At 32.7% G+C, this 20654-nt stretch overlaps 1 long non-coding RNA gene across 1 annotated transcript; it reads right to left on the bottom strand.

Moving 5' to 3' along the window:
• Positions 1-305: 305 nt before the first annotated feature.
• Positions 306-3365, bottom strand: LOC133816016 (uncharacterized). Its single transcript, XR_009884959.1, has 3 exons — positions 3117-3365; positions 2924-3009; positions 306-646 (listed from the first exon to the last, which is right to left on the bottom strand). It is a non-coding gene; the product is annotated as an uncharacterized LOC133816016 (long non-coding RNA).
• Between the last annotated feature and the right edge of the window lie 17289 nt (positions 3366-20654).

Raw genomic sequence — 20654 nt, 5'->3', positions numbered from 1 at the left:
AACAAATCAAAGATGGTGTAGTAGTATTCCTCGTTCTTTATGTTGATGATATATTACTGATTGGAAATGACGTAACATCATTATCAAAAGTAAAGAACTAGTTAGCTGAACAATTCCAAATGAAAGATTTGGGAGAAGCCAAGTATGTTCTGGGCATTAAGATTTTTAGAGATAGACAAAACAAAAAATTGGCATTGTCTCAAGCAACTTATATTGATAAGGTGCTAGAACGCTTTAATATGCAAAACTCCAAAAAGGGTGATATGCCAACCCGTTCTGGAGTATTCCTTTCCAAAGAGCTGTAATGAACGCCCTAAGCTAATACTTATAAAACATTCGCATAACATAGTTTGTAAAAGAATACCACTCATTATCAAAGTCTCAGTGGGGACTTGCTTAAAACCATGCAAGTTGGCGCCATTAGTTTTAAAAGAAAACATAAATTTTTATGCAAAGTTTAAAAGAAACAAAATCAAATAACTAAGTCCCACTGATAATTTAGGAAAGTCTCTTAAACAAAACATAATTTAAATGGCATTCTACGATGATCGTTTTTCCGTCCATAGGATTACCCCACGCCATACACCCCATGATGATAGAACTCCTCACGTCACCACGCGTGCCATAAAGAAATCTTATTTGCTACCTGGAAGGAAAGTAAGGGGGGTGAGCTAAAAGCCAAGTAAGGAAGTATAAACAAATAAGCAAGTAAGAATACAACAAAAACAAACACTAACGTTCATCTAAAACATCATGGTATATCATAACATAATCGTAACATATCATCATATCATAACATAATCGTAACATATCATCATATCACAAACATACAACATACATGATGAGCATGGATCGCTAGTTGTCCATGTCACCCTATGAGGTAAACAGGAGATCTCTGGTCCTTGAATAACCTCGGCGCGTCCGCCCTAGGGGTTACGTCTCAATGTCCTTAGTAACTTGTTTGATGTATCTAACATCGTAATCTGTTTGATGTATCTAACATCGTAATCTGTTTGATGTATCTAACATCGTAATCTGTTTGATGTATTTAACATCGTAACTTGTTTGATGTATCTAACATCCATACACATATCATATTCAACATATCATCACATTACGGCATTCATATTTCATAACAATTCATTCATACAACAATCTTACCATTCATAGCATAAAATCATAGAATCTATCTAACTTCCTTGCCTCAGGTCCAAGCTAAGAAATTTCACAATCTTTCAACGAGCCTATATCATAATCAAAACAACATTTCTTAGGTTCATAAAATTACTATTTTGCCCTTCCATTCAACTCATGTGTGCATGGGTCATGCACACATAATAACAGTTACACAAAACATGCAATTATTCTTAACTACATATAAAGCCATAAAAGAATAATGCTCGTTTTACTTATTTTACATGCATGATCTTTTTATAAAAACCACATAGTTGAATAATAAACATAATTTTGGACGTAAAAGTGGAGTTGCATGTAACATGCATACGTGGGAACATTACGTAATTGTGATGTTTTGAAAAACGATAATTCTATATTCCTTACTTTTATTGTTTTAAAATCAATAGACTTATAACATGGTTTATTTTTCTTAAAATTTCTAAGTTGATTAAATTTCTCAAAACATTATTTTATTTTATAAAATAATTTGATTTAGCTTAAAAATAAAATATGTGTCAATTTCATTCATTAATCTCAAATTACAAAGAATTAACCAAAAACTTGGAATTAATTAAAATACCTATTTTAATATGTTTCTTTAGAAAAATAAATTTTATCATTGTGTTACATAAATGATGTGAGAAAATACATTTTTAAGTGTGGAAAATATATTTTTATTTAAATTATTTATGACTTAGTTTTATGTAGCATAAATCCATATGTGACAATTAAATAACCATTTTTAACCTTTTTAAAACAAACTTTCAGCCACCATTTATTTTTTTCAAAAATCACAAATAAATAGAATCTAAATATTTTTCTCAATCAAAATAAAGGAAAATCATAACTTATCAAAATATGCATTCATACCATTAAAAATACCATTTTTCAATATTACCATAACTTAGGAAAATAATTTGTTCCAAGTACTCATCAAATTCATTTTAGTGAAACTCACTTCACATTTTCTTACAATAATTCCAGCAACTATTTCTATCTTTAAAAATCACCATATTCAATTTAAAAACTCATATTTTCACAAAAAATCAATAAAAATTCTGTAGGTAATTATTTGAGTAAAATATCATTTTAATGGGACTTAAAATACCCCTTTTAATTTCATAAAAGTAACATAACATCAAGGACATTACTTATGCATGCAAATCATTTTTTTATCAAACTTTTACCCAATTATTTACAAAAATCAGCAAGCTTAATTCCTCAAGAGATTCATCTTTTATCCCAAAAATTTCACATAAAATCATACATGTCCAAATTCTCATCATACTCTTATTATATACACAATTCTAAGAATATTACTAACATATTCACATGAAATCTTATAAAACCAATTTCTCTATTCCATTGAATCTACACATGAAATCCAACAACAATAACAATGGCAATAACATACATAAATTCATAAACACCATATCTCATAAACATGCCTTATAACAATCCTAACATATTTCTTATCATATTTCTAAAATCATCAATTACCATTTTACATAAATCAAGGATTAAAAAGATAACCATAGCAATATAAACATAACATATATCCTCATTATAAACCCTATCAAATCCATTTTCTCAATCATACCCATGAACCCTTTTTAAACAAATCATATTCTCTTAAAAATACAAATCATAATCATCAATCCTACAATAATCAACCATTAGCATCACCATCAAAAATCTCAAAGATAAACCCATCAAAACCAATATATAGGCTAAGAAAGACCATTACCTCTCTTGATTGTAAAATCAAGAACACAATATGATCAACTCCCAAACTTCACACCCCTTGTTCAAGCCTAGGGTTTTATTTGAAAACTACCATGAGGAGGAGAAAGAATCCAATCACACACAACAAATAAACAAAGTCAATAACATATAATCAAGAAAAGAGATTTGACAAACAAATATACAAGAAAACATACTCTAAAATGGGTTCCTCTTCACCTTCTTCTTCTTTCTTCCTTTCTTTCTTCTTCTCCCTCTCTCTCTACACGCCACTCTCTCTCTCTCTCTCTCTCTCTCTAGGTCACGGCAGCCACAAGAAAATATGCCCTCTTCTTCTCTTCCTTCCCCCTTTATTCAACTCTCTCAATAAAGCCCCACCAACACAAAATGGTAAGTTTCCTTTTTCTATTTTATTTTCTCATAATACCTTTTTATTTTTCTTTTATTATAAAGGATTGGAGTCAAATGATAGTTTCCCAAAATGTCTATCCTCATCCAATTAACTTTTATTCTCTTAAAAAAAAATGGAAAAAAATATCAAACAATTCCTTACACTACACGTCCACTACTCTTTCCATATCCTTTATTTTCTTTTTTTTTATTTAATTTCCTACTTATTAAAATAAACTACCCAAAAATATCAATAAATGGCAATTATAAAATGTGTAGAAAATCCACACATGTGCACCTTATTACCATATACTAGCACACACTAAAACACTAGGGTGCATCACTATCTATCATGCACCTTAGTGCATTCAACCATAACTCACATAATTATCTCAATTGTCACTCTTATTTAAAATGTAACACTAATAGTAAAATAAACATGTTACACAATTATTCACTTATTGAATTAATTAACCAAACAAACAATTAACAAATTTTAAATTCAAAAGATTATACCAAACAATTCTAACAATTAAATAAAATAATAAACAATCAAATAAAACAAAAAATAACTAAATAAAATAACAACACTTAAATAAAACAATTCATCACACTTAACATTTAAATAAAATAAATCACAAAAATTTAAATAATCTAAAAAAAAAAAATTGGTGCACTACAGAGCAGTGTCCTAAAACACCTCAGGAAGAGGAAAACATGAGACAATATCCCTATGCCTCAGCAGTGGGCAGTCTAATGTACGCCATGTTGTGTACAAGACCTAACATTTGTTATGCAGTAGGGATAGTCAGCCGTTATCAATCCAATCCTGGATTGAGTCATTGGACTGCAGTAAAGAATATTCTCAAGTATCTTAGAAATACTAGAGATTATATGCTTGTATCTTCAGGTGGAGACCTGAACCCCACTGGTTACACTGATTCTAATTTTCAATCAGACAGAGATAGTCGGAAATCGACTTCTGGATCAGTGTTTACTCTTGGAGGAGGAGCGGTAGTCTGGCGGAGTATTAAACAAACCAGTATTGCAGACTCCACCATGGAAGTCGAGTATATAGCGACTTGTGAAGCAGCTAAGAAGACGGTGTAGGTCAAAAAGTTCTATTTCGATCTGGAAGTTGTACCAGGTGTGGATAAGCCACTAGTCCTATACTGTGACAACAGTGGGGCAGTAGCTAACTCAAAGGAACCACGGAGTCACAAGACGGGAAAGCACATCGAGAGGAAGTATCACTTGCTAAGAGAGATAGTTCATCGAGGAGATGTTGCAGTTATGAAGATAGCTTCAGAGCATAATCTTGCAAATCCTTTCACAAAGACTTTATCTATAAAATCTTTTAAGGAGCATTTAAGAAACATGGGAATGAGAGAGATGCATCATTTGCTTTAGGGCAAGTGGGAGATTGTTGGAAATGTGCCCTAAAAGCATATGTAGTAGACATTGTTTTTATGAAATAAATAAATGAATTGAATTTGTTATGCATATATTTTATGGACTATATTATTCTATGATAATATTAAGTAAATATCAGGAAAATTCCTAAGTTCATATATGTGATCTCAAACACATATTGGTACGGGAGGATTGTGTTTGAGATAAATGAACTTGAATAGTTCGCAGTAAAATAAAGTTATGGAATCTTTAGATTAATTACTGCAAGTACGGTCCACTAGTATTATGAATACATGTGATCTAGACTCGGATCACTAGTGTGGTAGGACACTTTAGTGGAGGTGCTTTATATATTAGAGAATATATAGAACTGGACCAGATATGTTTATTAATACTTAGTTAAATACTGTTTCGAAGTATTAATTATATATATCAACTGATGATCATATACAAATAGATCTTAATCCTGAAGTTACAATGAACTCCTATTTATGTTATATGAGTTCTTTGATTCACTTGTTAGGGTCTGTCAGAATGATCAGGCTAGAAACTTTTGTTTTGGGAACTCATTAATGTAGATGTAGAGTCCAAGAACTTTACTTAGCTAATTGTTTAGTAGTATTATAGTATGTTTAGTGTTATCTTTGTTACTATGGATTTTTGGTTCAGACCGGGAATTATTTGGACACTCATAGTAGTACTTATAGATTTTCTAAGTTTAAGCTATAGTTTAAGAATATTAAGTATAACCTAAGGTTTGATTATGTGACTGATATTAAGAATTATATTATAAGGTTTAGACATCAACCAATAGGATTTTAAGCACATGTTATGAATGGTAATTAAGGATTAAGTATTTTGGAGGATTAAATTAAATAAGGGTAAAGTTTGAATGTTATAGGGTCAGTCAGCAGCTTTGAATACGTTGAGGGCTTAGTCAAGGTTGTTTACTCCATTCAAACTTAGCTAAAAATGTGTAATTTCGTGTTTAATTATTCAGCATGTGCCGATATATCGCAGCACGTAAATACGGAAAACACGAAACGATGCACGGTCGCCTCGGGCATACTGGCCCAGGCGATATATCGCCTCCTCCAGTATGTTTTCAAATGTTTTTGAATTCATTTCCTTTCAGCCATTCAAACTCCTTCAACAGTCCAGCATCTTTTGAACGAGTCTTCAGCCTCTGCTGAACGATTATTCAAATGATTTTCACCTAAAAAGCCATTATCTTTATTCAAGTAAAACCAAGATATTTTCATTCCCAAACTCTATAAATAGGACCTAGTACCCAGCCATTATTCACCATTTGCTCTAAGTTCAGAAGTTGCTAGTGTTAAGTGAGTGTGAGAGTGTAAACACCTGGTTTGGGGAAAAACTATAAGCTTAAACATCATAAGCTTATCAAACACTTTGGGAAGTGAGTTCTATAGTATTTCGGTGGAGGTTAGATTGATCTTGCAATCTTTGAGGTAAACCCAAAACTCTAGTTCCTTTCTGTATTTTATGTTATTTCCTTTCTCAAAACCTTCTACTCAGTCCCCTAACCTTATTCTTATTTTGGTTAGGGAATCCAAGGTCTTAAGCATATAAGTCGGTAAGTATGTTTTTTTTATGGTTTAGTCTTTCCATCTCTTTCATTTCATCTCCTTTCTTTAGACTCACTCTTTCTTATGGTTTTAGGAGTGTTCCAAAAAGTCCCAACTCAGTCCATTTTATCCCGGTAACTTTGGTAAGGAAAATAGGCTAGAATCTATATGTTTATGTTTATGTTATCTTATATGTTATGATATGTTATGAATGTGTTATGAATTTGTTATGCATGTGTTTGTTGTAGGCTTGGGCTTATGCCCTATTTGACTAACAAGACCCCAAAAAGATTGTGGGCATATGCCTATTTAGCTGGTAGGACCCCACTAATCTCATGGGCATAAGCTTGTTTAGTCTATGGGACCCCAAGTAATAATGGCCATTATAATAAGTGTATTATGTGTTATGATATGTCTTTACGTTATTATGAAATTATGTTTATGTTTATGACTATGTGTTAGATTTTCCTTGCTGGGCATTAGGCTCATTCCTTTCTGTTTATGTGCAGGAAATAAGCTTTAGAGGTGGAAAGATTCGTGACGCTTGGAGGATGTGTATCGATGATGGATGGAGTCAAGGGGCCGAGCGTTATTCGATTCGAGGATGTAGTCTCCTTTTAATTTCTATGGTTTTATATGTATTTTCCGCATTTTCTTATGTAATTCTTTTCATTTAAATCATGTTTTGTTTTTAAAGACAATGGGATCCCAAATCCTTCTTAGTATTCTGTTTCTTTGTAAATAACTCTTATTTTGCAAGTTACTCAATAAATTATGGTATTTTCGTAAAAATGTAAGTTTCATGTATAGTTTCGCTAATGGTCCAAATAGTCTAGAGTAGTGGGTCATTACAGTAGATGGCTGGGAACATAGTATACAGATATGGAATCTATGCCTTCTCGCAAGAGATTGAATGATGGTTCTCTTAAGGGTTGACTTTTGGGACTGAAAGGTTATTGAGCTCAAATTCATGATTTAGTTATGAATTAACCTTCACTAGTAGAGTCAATGGTACATTAGGAAACAAGAGATAATTAAAAGGGTAAAACGGTAATTTTATTCCCAATTAATTATGAACCATTATTAGAGGGTCAAGTTGTATGAAATGATTATATCAATGGACACTTTATGATTATAAAGTACTCAGTAAATGAAATGTCTATAATTACAAGAGTGCAGTCTCATATTTATAGTGGAATAATCATGAGATTAATAAATTAAGATTATTTAATTAAAGAGTTTAATTAATAATCTCAAATTTATTGGAGCTTGGAATTATAGGTCCATAGGTCCCCATAGCGGCTCTATCAACACTGTTCAAGGTAAGAGTTGATATGAAGGGAAAATAGTTTAAAGACATATTTAAGAAGAAATTTGTTCTTCAGGCCAAATATGCAATTATATAATAATAGTGATTAATTAATTAATTACAAATTAGTTGTAGTTAACAAAATTAATTAATATTTAATTATTGTATAATTTTTGAAATTATATTAAATAATTAAACTAATTTCGAAATTTAATTAAATAATTAATTAATTATAATTTTTTAAATTATAATAAATTAAATATTTATTTTCGAAAATTTTGGATTTAATTAATTGGTAAAATTAATTAAATATCTTTATTTGAGTGGGAGAAAATAATCTGATAAGTTCAAATTGGATTTGAATTTAAAAGATTAATATTTATTCAAATAATTAATTATATTTGATAATTAATTAAAAAGATAATTAATTTGAATTCAAATTTGAATTAGTTATCAAGTTGTTAGATCTTATCTGACAAAGTAGTTTGAATAAATAATTAAATAAAAATTGAAAAACCAATATCCCTAAAATTAGGGAAGCTACACGTGCACACACAGACTGTGTGTGGCGTGTAGGGCATTTTCAGGGATGGGATTTTCATTTTTATTTATTTAATTAATGGATAATTCAAAAAATTGGTTTTTGGATATTTTTCATTAATAGAATAATTAATTAATTAAAAAGTAAATTCTAAATTGGTTACAGATTTATTTTTCAAACTTTGAATATTTTCTTTTAAGTATGACTAATCAGAAAAATATTCAGAGAAGTAGGTGTGAGACAACTCTGAACATTCGCTCTATAAAAAATAGAACGATAGTTTTCTCTCCCTGAAAATAAAGAACCAATTCTCAGGCCTATTCTCTTGATCTCATGAGTTGAGTACATCAAGTAGAATCACAAATAAACTATCCTTCATTCTCTAAGTGCCCACACATTTCTTGAGGTGTAGAGAACGCTTTGGAAGATCTTGGTGTGAGTACGTGGGAGCGGCTTGGATAGGAAGATCGTTCTAAATATGAAAAGATAGCAAGGACACTTGATAGGCTTCAAGAGGTATGATTTCTATTATTATCTTGCTTATGATTAATGTATGAATATTAATGGATCTGCATATTTAAAGGTAGTTTAAATATGTTACAAAATTTATGTTGTACACTGGGCCAACCACACCACCATTCCACTGCATATTAGGAAACTCGTTCCTAACACTCATCACATTTAGGATGTTCTCCATACAACTGATGCACTTTTATGTCTCGACCGAATCAGTGCTTCCCTCAAGTACAGGTGGTTGTTGTTTCTGAAACCTTTCAAATAGAGGTTCCATTCTATCCTCTACAACAACTACCACTAAAGTTTGTGGTGGTCTATTATCTGGCTCCATCAATCTTTCTGGCATTGGCGGCACGGCTTGGCACCTCATTTGATTAATTTCCTTATTTTATCTTCAAATGGTCTCTCGAAATTTAGCAAAATGTTCCTCCCATCCCCGTGGTTCTGGCAGTTGGGCATTGGTCCTACCTTGACCTATACCTCTACCTCGACCCACTCTAGTTGATGGAGCCATAATCTAACTCCTTATATACGCATCCAATTAATCATAGATAATGAAATTTTAACACTAAAATAATCATGCCAACATTAAACTTGATAACCTGAAAAGAGAAATAAAAATCATCACAATTTTTTTAAATATTCCAAATTAGCTTTGACTGAACCCTATCAAGTTACTAGCTAGAGGCTCAAACTTAGCTATTTGAAATGCTTTTATTACTTGTACTACTATGCAAATTTACTTACAAGAAAAAATTCACAAAAGTAAGAATTTACCACTTACAGGACAGTGAGTCGAACTCATTCTTCGGCAATGAAATTTACCTGTTAGGGCTTACCAGAGACTCTTTAGGACCGTATTTCTCTGATACCGAAGTGTAACAACTCGATTTCCTAAGATGTCACATAAGGAAGTCTGTTTAAAAGAAATAAAGGATAAAAACAATTAAACTCGTTTATTGAAATAAACTAGGCGTGGGATCTTATTATTTAAAACAAAACATTTTAACCCTTGAACCATAAACTGTTGGGTTTTATGCCTTATAAAACTATGTTGTACATGTAATGCGATTTTATATTGTCAATAAAAGTAGTTGAAATCATCTAATTTGGAAACTGTATCGCTTGCTTTTGTTTATTGCATGATTATTAAAATAATACAAACATTTATAAAATCTCAAACACATGGATAATTACAACTATAGTGACTAGGTCACAGGGGATTATAGCTGTAATTACATGTTCAAAAGAACAAGTCCTAAGATTAAGTGAGTGCATTGGATTTTCACTGATCTGGTAATCTACGATATGATCTACTTACACATTCGGGGTGTGATGTCTTGTCCAAAGCATTGACCAAGTAGATAAGTTTAGATGTATTTTGTTACATCAAACTAGGACCGATATTGATTCTTGATTGATAAATAAGTATCGTTGTTATCGAATCTAATCAATGTCACAACGTTGACCATAGGTTAAGTCGATCTTATTTCTGAGTTATAATATTCTGCTAATTATATTATTTAAATATTTTAACATGTTCATTACCAGCTTACCCTACGGTCTAGCCCATATTTACATCTTGGAGATTTAGTAGTGTAATTGAGTAGGACTATTATTCATACATATGAAATCTATAAATTTTTGTATGAGAAGTAAAAATATGATTTTTTTTTTTTAATTGTTTTGTTCAAAAGGTTAAATGATTGAGATCTCATTTCTGTTATTAATTTCACGGAAATATCATTTATAAGGAACTTAGTGGGAGTTAAGGATAAAATACTGATGAGGGGTAAACCAGTAATTTGCACCCAACTGATTAGTAAGTCATTGATAGATGATTGACTTACTGTAATGGTTATAACAATTGATAACGTATTTATGGTTTGGAAAATACGTTCTATGAATTCAAGAGTTCAATTCTGAGTCTATAGTATAGTCACAAGGAATTAACGAGGTAGTGAAATTATTCGTAAATAAATTCATAGTAACTTATTGGAGCTTGATTTCATGGATCCATGGTCCCCGCATCACCTTTGAGTAAACATCTACAATGTCTCAAATAATTTATTTAATTATCAATTAGGATTTTTAAAGTTGACTAGGTCAATTTTTTAAAATTTACAGAGATATGAGATTTAGAGAATAAAAGAGAATTTTTGGGTAAATTTATTAATATTGATAAATTGGTGTCAATAGAAATAAATTGTATTTAATCAAGTTTCAAATTATAATTAGTTAATTAGAATAAGGATTTAATTAATTAATTAAAAATAAATAAATAAAAGGTTTTGAATTTAGGCCGAATTAGGATTTAAATTCAAAATAAAGAGATTTAGCCCAAGTCCATTTGTGGGAGCTCAAAGCTTTTATCTTTTTGTTTATTATTATAATTTAAATAAAGCCCATTATGTTGCCTATATAACGAATATGATATCTAGGGTTTTCACACGGAAGTCTCAGTTTATTCATTGGGTAAGTGAAAACCTAGACATTCTAATCATTTATTGGCCATTTTCTTCTTCTTCTCTTCTAGATCTCTATCTCATGTGTTGAGAACCAACCCACACTAGTTCTAGGTTGATCAAAGGCTTGGTGAGAAAGACTGTGTTGCTGATCTAGTCCAATCTCTTGATAATACTCTGCTACAGAAAGGAATCAAGGGTTAGAGAGATTGAAGGAAGGAGTTGTTCTAGTTCCGCTGCGTAATGTAATTTTTTACTTTACTTTGTATTTGTATCAATTTCATAGGAGTATGTTCTAGAAATTTACATGTTTGTTTGATAATAAGTAAATTACATGAAAATAAATAAAGATCCTGCAACATGTATTTCCTAAAATAAACTGCTCAAAATTCTTATAAAAAACATAATCGTTTCCAATAAAACATATATACTTTTAAAAACACTAAAACAATGTGACCCTTCCACTAACATGTGAAATCCACACCTCGAGCCTACCAAACTCACTACACTGTATGCCTTTACTTGTGACACAGAGTACGCATGAGCCAACGCTTAGTAAGAAATGTTATGCAGGACACAACTCTTCTAATCAGATTATACCATATCAATATGCAAAACCACATGCTATATAAACAAAATGCCACAAAATATAAACACAGTGCATGCTATGCTCACATACAAACAATCATAACTTTTGTAACGACCCAAATTTACTAATAAGGCTTAAGGGCCTTGATTAGTGTGTCGGGAGGGCATAATTGGAATATATGTAATTTAATGATTAAAAGTATGTTATATGACCATTTGAATATCTGAGATGCATGACTATGTGTATTAGTATTCATGTAAGCCCTGATTAGGTTAAAAGGGCATAATCGTAATTTTGGCCCGTTGAGGGCATAACTGTTTAAATATGTGATAAATTGTCGAGACCACGTTATTATGTGGATATATTTGTAATCTGTGATTCGAGACGATCCTAGTGAGCGGTTTAGCAAAAAAGTCACGACGGGGATCTATACCCGGCTCGGGGCGAGCCTGGGGTATTTATGGAATTTAGAGAACATATTTGGATCAATTTTGACATTGAGGAACATAATTGGTGATTGGTTAGGTGTCGGGAAGTAAGCGAAAAATATTAGAGACACTCGAGGAATTAGCGGGAATTGGGTGAAATGACCAAAATGCCCCTAGGTGGATTAAAAGGCTTAGGAAACTATGGGAGGGTATTGTGATCATTTAGCTTATAAAGGATAGGTACTATTCAGGCTTTATGCCTTAGTGGAAAGTGTAGAAAGGGCTGGAAATTCTGAAGGAAAGAAAAGAAAGGAAAAGAAGGGAAGGAAAAATGGAAAGAAAAACAGGGCAATTTCCAAGGTCGGTTTGGGACTTCTTCATCCTTTTCTTCTGGAGGTTTGAGGCTAGAATTCAAAGGAGCTTAAGGCTGAGATTGTATGCTTGAGGTCTTGATCAGGTTGGGGAAATCTAGCTGAGGTTATTCACCAGTTGAGGTAAGACTTTGAAGTTTTCTTCAGTTTCTGGTTTTGATGTTGAATTAAGATTTCTAAGCTGAATTTGATGGGAATTCTAGGGAATTAAAGATAAGAGTTTGAGGAGGAGGAAGCCAAGGAAGTGTAGAGGATATCCTACCATAAAATTTTCCAACTAAAGGTAAGATACTTTGAATTTGGTCACTTGAAACCTTGAGATTTTAGTTGTTTTGCTGAGTTTTCTGAGTTTGAGGTCCAGCCATGGTGAATTTTGGGATTTGGAGTGCATGTGCTTAAGTTCTATGTGGTTGGGTCATTTGGGATGAGTTAGACATGTTAGTAAGCTTGTTTTTAAGTTTGGTTGAAGTTTGGAAAAGTTTTGGTAAGGTTTGGCTCGGGGAAAATCGAAGGAAGAAAAGTGTAGAATTGCTGTTCTGTGACTAGCGCTACAGCGCTAGCCTTTGGACGTTGTAGCGCTACAGCGCTAGCCTTTGGACGCTGTAGCGCTAGGCCAAGTGCTCAGGGTAGTTTTGGGGCTCTGTTTGTAGCGCTGTAGCGCCCTCCAAAGAGCGCTGTAGGGCCCTCCAAAGAGCGTTGTAGCGCTACCCTGTTTCTAGAAAGGGGTTTTTGAGTTATTTTCAAGGGTTTTTTCCCGGGGGTTCGGGGTTCGATTCCACCACCCCGTTTGGTGAAATTGGGGCTTCCCGAGATCTTGGGATTGGTCCCGAGGCTAGGTTTTGGACTTGAGGTTTGGTGATGAATCTGATCTATGGCTGTAACTAGGTGTACGCTAGGGCTTAGGAGGGATCGTGCTGGAGAATCAAAGGGAACAAAGCTAGCGAATCTAAAGGTAAGAAAATGGCACCCGGTTAAGTGTTTGTTATGGGACTAAGTGCTCCCGATATCTGAATAATGTCATAGATGGTATTATGCAATGGGACATGTGATAAATGGCCTAAGGGTGCCGTATACAATATTTGCGCACAGGGCGCGACTTGGCCACTAGTAGCATAGGACAGCTTAATATTCACTGAGCTCGGTTTAAGCGGGTCGGAGTCAGTGGGATAAACAGAGGGTGCGACCTAAGGGCGCTAACCCTAGTTATCATTTGTGAATTGATTCTTGATATGAAATGATATGTTTGGTATGCTGAGTACTTGTTTAGCATGGATGCTTAGACAGTTGAGAACATGTTTATGTGATATAAGATATTGGATTGCCTGCTGATTGACTATGCTCTATTATTGTGTTTTCTTGCTGGGCCTTGGCTCACGGGTGCTACGTGGTGCAGGTAAAGGCAAAGGCAAGTTAGACCAACACTGAGATGGAGAGCTGCGGGGCTGAATGTACATAGTCAACTGTTCGGCTGCCATGGTGGAGGAGTGGATCAGGACAAGGGATGCTTAATAGTCCATTTTGCCTTAGAATGGCTAACTACTGTATTTATATCATGAATCTTTTGTAAACAGTCTTAATCTTATTATTTTTGGGATCCCATGTCTTAAAGTTAATATTTATTTATAAAGATAAAGCTTTTGAGACAAAAATCTTTTAACCCTGGTTCCACTATAGTTTCAATAACACATTTTTAATTAAATGACTTGATTAGCAAGTTTAGCACCTTTACAAACACACAGTGCAACGGTCTTGGCTATCCAGGGCGTTACAACTTTTTACCGCACATTATACTCACATCAGATAATCGACCAAAAATTCATGTTGATTAGACATGAAATGTGAATTACCTAACCACATGATATACACACACATGGCATTGAACGGGGTGCTCCTCACCATGAATTGTACTTACCTATAATAACCCTTGGAAGGTACTGCAAGTGTTATGCTCACACAAGCAGCAAAAGAAAACATGCATAACATTCATACTTCTCTAGCACTACACACATGCCATTTTTACAATTATTAATCCACTAAGCACATCACTAAAATACACAAATACAACAAACAGAACAAGGTTGTGCACAAATACACTAAAATACACTAGCATACACCTTGTGCACATGTTTCCACTCTTCTTACCTCAGTTGATGTGAATTCCTTTTACCTTGTTCGTACTCCTCGCTGAGTACCCTTGTTGAGGACAAGACCCTAAACACTCAACAATACAGCGATGCACTTAAAATACATTCAATAATTAAGGTTTCAAACATAAAAACACCAATTCCAAATAAAACCCTAGGATGAAATACTATTCTTACAAATATTCCAACCTAATAACTCACTATCATGCACACAAGCACAATTAACATTTCATACCACTCAAACACAATTATAAACTTGTCATGCATGAAGACACAAACACTTTGCATGGCTTACTAAATTTAAGCATAAAATCTTACAATTCACATTATTATCATGCATGCAATTATACAAATATTTCCCACGTAAAACGTTATTTAAATACACTCCCTGAGTATCCATAATTATACAAAATCACCAATGTTATGTAAACACAGTAATATGCAGCCTTTTTTACACATTCTAGTATATAATAATTAATTTAAAATCAAATAATTTATGTATGTGACCATAATACATCCACACAACCCCTAAGTTTATTTTTTTTATAAACTTAGATTAAACATAATTATATCCTTACTATATAAATATCAATAATATTTTCATTAGTGTTTTCTTAAAAATTATATAATCATCAAAAGAACTCAACATGAACTTACCCTTAACCAAATTCACACTCGAAACTTCCAAAAGATGAAGAACTCTACTCCCTTCGAAATACTTCTTATCCTTCTTCTAAGAGTTTTCGATGAAGAGGTTTACATGGAACAACTGGAAATATTTTTTCTAAAAGGGAATGAAGATAAGGTGTGTAGACTTGTTAAATCATTATATGGTTTAAAACAAGCACCAAAACAATGGCATGATAAGTTTCATGAAGTCATTGTTTCGAATGGGTTTAGACACAATAATGCATACATTCTAAGACTTGTAATGAATATGTCACTCTAGTGTGTCTATATATGTTAATAATGTGTTGATATTAAGTAATGACATGAAATGCATAATAGAAACAAAGAGGTTTGTGTCTTCTACTTTTAAGATGAAAGACCTTTAAGAGGTTGATACCACACTAGGTTTCAAAGTTAGAAGAAATGTTGATGGATATACCTTAGGTCAAGCTCACTACATTGAGACGAAACTTGAAAATTTAGTCATCTTAATATCAAAAAGGCAAGCACGCCATTTGATTCAAGTTAAAAGCTTGAAAAGAATAAAGGGAGTGCGATGGCTCAATTAGAGTACACAAGTGTAATGGGAAGTCTAATGTATGGCACTCATTTTACTAAGTAGGTTTACTAATAATCCAAGTATCAAACATTAGAAGGCCATTGATAGAGTTTTTGGATACCTTAAAAGGCCAAAGAACTACACCTCCAATATATTAAGTTTCCAAAGATAATTTAACAATATTCTGACGCTTGTTGGATATCTAGAATTGGAGATAATCTCTCTACAACCAGTTGGGTGTTCACCCTTGGTGGGGGTGTGATGTTTTGGGAATCTAAGAAACAAACATGTAAATGTCACTCAACCATGGAGTCTGAATTTGTAACTCTAGCAACAACCGTCAAAGAGGTTGAGTGGTTTAGTTATCTCATGATGGAGATACATAAAACCGCGATTCATGTATTGACGATCTCGATACATTGTGATAATCAAACCCCTTTTATTACAGCTTATAATAAGATATATATTGGGAAGTCTAGAAATATAAATCTAAGACATAACTACATGAGTCAATGGATAGATAAGGGAGTCATATCAATTTCGTATGTCAAATCGTGTGAGAAATTAGCGGATATGTTTACCAAACTTGAACGAATAAATTTCTTTAGTTCTACAAATAGAGGGATGGAACTAAAAATCCTTAACAAATAGATTCCCCAGTGATGATAACCCAACTCAAAGCTCGTATACATCGAGTGTAGAGGTCAATGGGTAAGAACAAGTTGTTCACAAGGAAATAGTTGACAACATTAACGAATTAGAGTCCCATCCATAATAGTTGGTTGCTACCAGAGATGAGGGTTAAGCAATAGGATTTTAATTAAATTCAGTTGAAGAGCAACAAGCATCTCAAAAGACAACAAAGATAATGTAATAATTTCACCTATGTTTACCTAGAGGTGGTATTGCCTCTCAGAAGAGTAGGAATTTTATCTCTGGATGGTTCGTGAATGAATAAACACATGACAATAAAAGGGTTAAGCATTCAAAGCGGGAAATACGTGAGTAATAAAATAGATTTGTGTGAGATACTACTGGTTTTATCACTGAGAATGCTCGGTTCAATCTTTTAAGAATACTTAGCATTTTGATAAAGCTTTGTAGTATTTTCACTAAGATAAAGTTCAAACCAAAAGGTAATTTATTTTATGCACTAATTTTCTTGAGTTGGAGGTGAATGATGTATTCAACCAGGTGGAGGATTGTTAGGATTGGTTAAATACATAGTGAAATAATTTATGCACAAAGAGGTGCAAAATAATATACTATTTCACTAAAGTCAACATGAGCGAGTTGAATTTTGGTGTAGGCTTTTTAAAATTGTCTTTTTGGGACCAAAATGTTTTTTTTTTTTGGAGTATCTAAGGGTACAGAAAAATTTTGGTGGCATTTGGAGATGTTTTTGGCATATATACGGGGTCAAAAGTCGTTGTAATAGGTGTTGCATTACCTGTTGAGAGGCATTGCATTTCATGTCTTAAAACAACCTAGACAGGTGACACGTCACATGGGTCGTCTGTATGGACCCGTAAAGTTACCTGTTTTGGCTCCAAAACTTATTTTAAAAATCTTTAATCTCATGGGTTAACACTAATGAGGGTTCCTACACTATTTAAGGGATTCATTTGAGATGTTGAGAATTAATCACTTTCCACTCTCTCACTTTCTCAAACAACCCAGTCTCCCTCTAACTCACAAAGATTACTAGTTTTATCAAAGATCTTCATCAAGAAAGATTGAATTGTTTGAAGAACAAGGCTTGTAAATCACAATCTCATTCCAACTTGTGGTAGCTTCATGTAATCTCTAATGGAAGGTTAGGAATAGAGATTTTTGGACTCTAATGACCCAACTATTTCTAAGACTTAGATCATAAAACGTACTAGACATAACTATTACTTTGAAGAGAACATACATGAGAAAATTCATAACTTTATTGAAAACTTTAAAATAATATTTGTAATACATAAATGAGCTCATTGTTTTTAAAAATAAAACATAACTTTAAATGAAATTGTTTACAAAGCTAAATGAGAAAAATACATAAAAATGTAATTTAAAGAGACTAAAAAAAATAATGTTGTCCTCGAATCGAAATGCAGCCCATCCACTCCATTCACCTCAACACGCATGCCAATCTTTCAAGAATCCTTTTGCCTTTGTATCTATTTTCCTGCATCAAACTAAAAATAAAGGAATGAGCCTAATGCCCATCAAGGAAAATCTACTAACAACATAAAACATATACATAAATTATATCATAAACACATATACTATAAACATATGTCATATACTACTACAATGACCATTATACTACTTGGGGCTTGTTAACTAGGAAAGTCATATGCCCAATAGATTTGTGGGGCTTGCTAGCTAAGCAAGTCATATGCCCATAAATTATTGGGGCTTGCTAGCTAGACAAGTCATATGCCCAAGGTCTATAAACATACTATACATGATGTTAACATACAACATAAGATAACATAAAATATCATACAAACATACAAGATCTATCCTATTTTCCTTACCAAAACTGGGATATTTGAGAACAAATGCGGGACTTGGAACACTCCTAAAACAAACAACAAAAATGGTGAGTATTTCTAAAGAGTAAAGAATAATTGTGGAAACTAAACCTTCAAGATGAAACTTACCAAGGAAGATCTTAAGTTTCAAGAACCTAATCAAAAACCAATATCAAAAGTTAGGATCTAAATAAAAGGAACTAAAGAAAACTAAAGAGTTTTAAAGAACTAAACTTAAAGAATAAAAATACCTTAGTTAACCTTATGGATTGGTCTAACTTCAATACCAAAATACACTAATCCTCACTTACCAAGTATTTTATAAAGTTTAGGAATGGAAAAGCCTTTTCCCAACCCAAGTGTTTATCACTCTATGGTCTTACTAGCACCTTGGAGTCTCTGATCACAGCTTGAAGAATGAGAGGAAGGGCTGGGTAATAGGTCCTATTTATAGAGGTAAGGAGTTAAACTAACCCTATTTTTTATTTGAATAAAATAATGATTTTAAAATGAAAAACAATTGAATTTTTGTCAATCAGAGGCTGAAGACTCGGTCAAAACGTTCAGAGGTAGGTCTAAGTAGTTAAGCCTTGATTTTAAAATTTAAAATAATATATATAAAACTTAGGGAGATATATCGCCCCTATGTGGCGATATATCGGCTATGCCCTATTCCTGAGCCTCCGTTCGTACGATCATGCAACTTCAACGTGTTTTCCGTATTCTTCGTCAGGCGATATATCGATTCCTAGCTGCGATATATCGGCATACGTGAATATTTTAAACATGTAATTGCAATTTTTCAGCATAATTAAGGTTGGATAACTGCTTTGACTAAGCACACTACGACCCTAACAGTTTCTAATAGGTGCTAAGGCTGCTATTTCTTTATTTTATCATTAAATATTTAATTCCTTAATAATCATGCTTATGACAAGTGTCATAATCCTATTGGCTCTATCTAAACCTTTGGTTATAATAAATATCATATTTATGACCAACAATATTAATCAAACCTTATGTTATAATTAATATTCTTAAACTATAGGTTAAACTTATAAAAATCCATAACTATTGCTAGGAGTTTCCAACTAAGTCCTGGTTTGAACCAAAATCCACGAAATCTAAAATACTACAACTACTACTAACTAGCTAACTAGGTAAACATTCTGGGACTCTACATGGACGACAAATTCAATTTGTGTCAAGCCTTTTTTCATCTCCATTGATTCACATAAAATCATAATCTTTGTGATATCTTTATGATTTTATGTAACTAGGATTTCTCTCTATAAATGTCATCTCTCTTTCTTTTGACCTAATTGGTGTTATTCTTCAATTGTGTACATTTTCATAATGGGTTTGATTCTCTTGAATTAAAATATTTAAACTGTGTTGTTAAGCCATAATCCCAACATCACACACCTCTACTTGATCATGCATTTTCCCACTTTTCTAGCTTACCACTAATATGGTCATGTGTTCATTAATTCATGAACATTCCGAGGAGAAACTCCAACACCCATGAGAGGCGACACCACCTCTAAGTTCACGTAGGTCAAGTTCTGACAACATCTTTTCTACCTATGATTGTTGGACTCAATTGAACTTCATTAAAATCCTTAGGCTTTACCCTTACTCAGTAGCAACCAACACTAACCATCTTGTATAAGACTCACAAATTGATAAGTGTTGAAACTATCCACTTATCAATGACTTGCTCTTACCCATTGAACTCTTGTTAAGATTCAGAGTCATCGAGGAAGTGTTGTATGCGCAGTTACCCAAGACAAACGAGATGAAGCACATCATCTTATATTGCAGAATATTAATTAAATTCAGCTTTATATTGAGAAATTTTATCTTGGATTCATTGTGCATTCTTGTAATTTTAGATATGAGTTTTAATAACATGTATATTTGAAGGGCACATTTCAACTAGATTAAGACAAAGTTATGTCAAGGAAAAAAATGGTTACAAGATAAAAAAATATCGTACTTTTAATAGTTAGGTTGAGTAGAAGGTGATGTGTTTTGATTTTTGGAATTTGTTGTAATGTTTCATGTATATTTTGATTTTTTTTTCAATAAGGGAATTTCTCGAGGTCCTACATTTAATGTCATCGATTTTCTATCATATATGATCGATGGTACTCAATTTAACACTAAAGAACTTGATAATAACAGGACCACACAAAACAGTGCTGTTAGCCTTGTTGCCAGAACT

Source organism: Humulus lupulus, chromosome 2, assembly GCF_963169125.1.
Source record: "Humulus lupulus chromosome 2, drHumLupu1.1, whole genome shotgun sequence".
In the NCBI taxonomy this organism is placed as follows: Eukaryota; Viridiplantae; Streptophyta; class Magnoliopsida; order Rosales; family Cannabaceae; genus Humulus; species Humulus lupulus.
The sequence above is the reverse complement of the archived record's forward strand: the minus strand, read 5'-3'. Positions and strand labels throughout refer to the sequence as shown.